The sequence below is a fragment of the Pundamilia nyererei genome, unplaced genomic scaffold (assembly GCF_000239375.1).
Source record: "Pundamilia nyererei isolate P.nyererei 1_Seehausen unplaced genomic scaffold, PunNye1.0 scaffold00142, whole genome shotgun sequence".
In the NCBI taxonomy this organism is placed as follows: domain Eukaryota; kingdom Metazoa; phylum Chordata; class Actinopteri; order Cichliformes; family Cichlidae; genus Pundamilia; species Pundamilia nyererei.
Genome location: NW_005187543.1, coordinates 897882 through 902886, shown reverse-complemented (window position 1 = coordinate 902886; position 5005 = coordinate 897882).

The following is a 5005-nucleotide window of genomic DNA, read 5'->3' as shown; positions in this document are numbered from 1 at the left end:
TTAGAATCTTTACTGAGAACACTGCATAGTTCACTTTGAGGATAAAGTGGATATAATATTTAAGCTGCCGCTTGCCGATCCTTTCATACAAGTCAACTAAAATCTCTACCTTTTATCCTTTCCCTTGCTACAGATTTTGGACAGGGGTTAGGGAGAAATTAATCAATTTAAAATGATTTTCCAAGCACAAGAAGACATTAGGATTATGCTTCAACAGGTTTCTCTTGTCTTTTTTTTTAGCCTGGAGCAAAATGAGTCACAGTGAATGACGGACAACTGACGCTCAAGCAGAACCCATCAGTGAAACACAGAAAATATCACGTTGCTCTATGACTTCAACTAAATGTACATGTGAGGTGTGCCAAAGGCATAATTAATCACCCATTGAATATTTTCTTTATGTCTGGTCATCGCAAAATAAATCAGTTTCAAATGTTTGATAAGTGTTTAGTTAAGATGCTTCGCTGACCTCCTGTTGTTTTATAGTTATTGCTCCCACTGGTTCCAGCCATTAGATGCCATTTGAACATGCTTCAGTGCAACAGATGTGTGACAAATATGCTAACACTCATTTCAGTTAAGTTTGATTCAGTTTTATGCTTACAACAACAGTCAGCTCAAGGCACTTTATATTGTATAGCAAAGACCCTAAAATTCTAGAGAGAAAATGCCAACAATCAGACGACCCCCTTGGTGCAAGCACATGACGACAGTAGGAAGAAAAAACTCCCTTTTAACAGGAAGAAACCTCCAACAGAACCAGGAAGACTGAGATTCATAATAGTTAATGATTAAATGGAAAGTTGTGCAGAAACACATAAAGCATGAAAAGAGGCGAGTGGAGAAAAAACCTAGTGCATCATAGGAAGCTCTTGAGGCTGAGACCAAGATATATATTATATATTATTGTCATGTGTACCAAGAAAAGCATTTCTCTGTACAATGAAATTTTTTCTCTGCTGTGCACACACAGATGACGGTTAATATGTACAATAGATAAAATACAAATAGCATGAATAAATAAATGGAGACAAAAAAGAAAAAAATGAAGTGTTAAATAGATTTATGTGCAAAAGAGCTATGAGCTTAATAAGCTAGTTCATTTGTGAGATGACCTGCAATAATTATTCCTACTGTTAAAAATAGGTCGGCTGTTCAAGAGTCTGATAGCAGTGAGGAAGAAGATGTTGTTGAGTCGAGATGTTCTGGATTTCACACTTCTAAACCTTCATTCCAAGAGCAGAAGCGTGAACAGTCTGCGATGGGGGTGCGTGGGGTCGTTGAGGATGGAGGCAGCTCTCCTCTGGACTCTGCGATGGTAGATGCACTGCAGAGAGGGCAGCGGAGTCCTGGTGATCTTCTCCGCAGTTGTTATCACTCTCCTCAAGCATTTGCGGTCCATAGCAGTAGTGCTGTCGCACCATGCTGCAGAGATGCAGCTGGTCAGGGTGCTCTCCACAATGCAGCTGTAGTCCAGGTGAGGTCCTCAGTGATGTAGACGCCCAGGTATCTAAAGCTGCTCACCCTCTCCACTTCAAGCCCCTGGATAAACAGTGGCTGGTGAGGCCTCCTCCTCTTCCTTGTGTCCAATATCATCTCTTTTGTTTTATCAGTGTTGAGGGTGACGTTGTTGTCCTCACACCATGACACCAGTCTCCTATAAGCCGCTTATCTCTTCCAATGATGCGACCAATCACTGCAGTGTCGTCCGCGAACTTTAGTATGGTGTTATCCCTATTGGAGGCGAAACAGTCGTAGGTGTACAGGGTGTAGAGGATGGGACTGAGGATGCAACCCTGTGGAATGCCAGTGTTAGTACTAATGCTGGCTGAAGTCCTGTTGCCGATCCTGACGGACTGGGGTCTGCCAGTCAAAAGGTCCTGTAGCCAGTCACATAGGGTGGGGTGTAGGCCGAGTGTTACCTACACTACACCGGCGTAGGCATACCTGGGGGTTCTGGAAGGTCTGGGAGGTCTGGGAGGTCTGGAGGGTCTCGAAGTGGGCGTAGAATCAATTGAGGTCATCCAGCAGACTGACTGCAGACCTGATGGTGCTGATGGTGGCCCTGTACTCTGTGATGTGCTGTAAGCCCTGCCACATCCACCCGCAGTCAGCAGAAGAGTAGAAGCCATCCAGCTTCTCTCTGTACTGCTTCTTAGCCGCTGTAATGGCTTTCCTCAGTCCATACTTCTCAGCTTTGTACTCTGTCTCATTGCCTGATCTAAATGCAAGAGACCGAGTATACAGCATGTGTCATACCTGCTGTTGATCCAAGGCTTCTGGTTGGGGAACTTTCTGACGTGTGTGGTGGGCACAGTATTGTCAACAAAGGTGCTAATGTACCCAGTCACATATTCAGCATAGTCCTGTATATTGACAGACCAAGGCCTCAGCTTAACTAAGGTAGGGTCCAGGGTCACCTGATCAACTACTAACTACTAAATTATTAGTTGGAATGGGATGGGATGGGATGTCACATGTCCTGTCATGTCACAGTTTGTCCACTATGGTTGTATTGTTTGGTATACATCAATGTTTTGTGGAACAAAGACGGTGTGTGATGGACTGATTGATGGCTCAAGAAAACCCAGAAAATAAAACGAGGCACTACTTACTAATTGTTTGGATTTTTAAACTGAAGGTGTCATCCTTCAACCATGACCAATATCTAGCAGTATCGGATGCCCTGGGATGAGAAATTGTTGGCCATTCAGGTTGAAGGACTTTTTGGAGCTCACCCTGTGACCCAGTGTCTGTACCGGCAAGCTACAAGCAAATTAAATTTGGTTGTGTAGTTGTCGCTAAGAGAGGAACAAGCACATTCGCAGCGACCTTAAACTCTCCTGTGCTTATTAAAGTCTTTTTTTCTATTTCAATTTCACCGTGCCCTTATCCACGCTCAGCCACTGGAGTGCTCCTTTTGCTTTTAGAAATGCATTATAAGACTGTATCTTAAAAAAAAGTACACACAGACAGCCCTCTTATCAATCAGACATATTCAGTTGTATTACATTTGTGCCCTTAATGGATCTCGAAAGGAACGAAAAAAAGAGCCCTGGCACAAAACACCCTTAGGGAAAGAGGCATATTCTCTGTGCTGAAGAGAAATTCATTTCCTTTTAATGCCACAGCAAAATAACCACGATGAGGTGTTTTGAATTAGTGGGCTCTGCCAGACACACACATGTGCCAGTGGAGGGCAGTGGGACCTCTGTGTGAAGGATGTTAGTGAGGTAGGAAAAAAATATATTAATGGTCTCAAGTGCGTAATGGAGGGCAGTGAAAACAATGTGGCTTTATGTCTTGTCCAGTAAGGAATCCATCTGTTAGCACTGAGTGGAAATAAATGAAATGCAAGCTCAACAGTAGCCCATGGTTTGGATCTGCTTGACTGGATGAAACTGGATTGAGAACACCACCTACAACTTGGTGAACTCTCTTCCCCTCCCGTGTTTTGCCCCATTGGTTTTGTATTAGAGCTTGGTAACCGCATTCTGCAAGGTAACTTTTATATGATATATAGAATATCGAAAATGTAAAAAAGTTTAATTAAATTAAACATATATATTTTTTTAAAAAGACATCATACATGTATGTGTGTGTGTGTGTGTGTTTCTTCTTCCCAATAAGACTTAATGAATAACATATATACAGTGTAATAGGAACACATTATATGCAAGTTTTCTGACCCTGTGAAATGACGAGTAGTTGAGCTGGAATTAACACTCTTTAAGTATTTAGAAAGCATATTAGAAAAATATTTTAATGCATGCAAACGCTGAATAAAACCATATTTTAGCTGAATAGTTCTTGAAAGAACATCTGAGTGCTTTCCCATGTGCAGTGTGATAAATTTCTTTGTAATCTCAGTGTTCTCGGTTTGGCACATGATGCATTTTCAATTGATATGCACATGTATTAACACCTTTCCTGCACGTGGAAGTCCGATTAGGACTTTTATTATTTGCTTCCACATTATCTTTGATCTCTTTTTTTCCTCTTCTGCCAAGACTGCAGTCAGGAAATGGTAGAACAGAGAGCTTTTATCCACAAGAAAGGCAGCTTCCATTTTAAAATACCCCACGGATCAGCAGCCTTTCATTAAAAAAAGAATCTTATTAAGACTCACTACGCATTTTTGAGTTTAATCTAAGGGAAAGCTTTGCCCACTGACTTTTTTGTTCACTGTCATATTGTTAGTAGTTAATGAGTTATACAAGTGCAGTGTTGAACAAATGCAGGTAACTCTAGAATTACAAAAGCTGTGTTGACAACATGTGCTAAGATTGGGCAGATGTTGCTAGTGTGGCATGGATACACATACATTGACGTTGATGAATTAGATTATATGGGTGTCACAGGGCTTTAGACACATATTTAAGTATCATATGAACACACACTTTCTAAGGTTCCTGTGTTGTACGATGATCATCAGCTTTGCACGGCCCTATCATGTTCCTCATGTAACAGAGCTGTACTTGTTGTTTAGTGACTGGCTGAACTGGTGACCTGACCCACCTGGATCCATCTACTTTTGCCCTCGTGCATGTCTGTGTGTATGTTTGTGTCACTCAGTGCAGACATTTGTGGATGCATGCACATGCTAATGTGTTTTGCGTGTGCAGTAATGATCCTGTCTTTGATCAAAAGTGACTTTTTAATTTAGCTTCCTAAGTGAATCACCAGTATCAGGAGACTCACATGCCTGCTATGAATAGAGAAAATGAAGGCAAGTTAACAGTGCTAACTATGTTTGAACAAAGTGGTTTGTAAGTGCCTATTACATCTCAATATATAAGATACAGCTAATTAAGTGTACCTAATAAACTGCTCATTAATATAAACACCTAATTAACTGGTGGTATAATGGGGTGAGGAATACTTTATCAGCACACCATGATCTTAAGTACCAACTGAGCAGTACCACAGCCTACCTGAGTATTGTTTCTGACTAGGGATGGGTACCGGTATCCGGTGCCATGATGGCACCGGTTCTGACATAAAC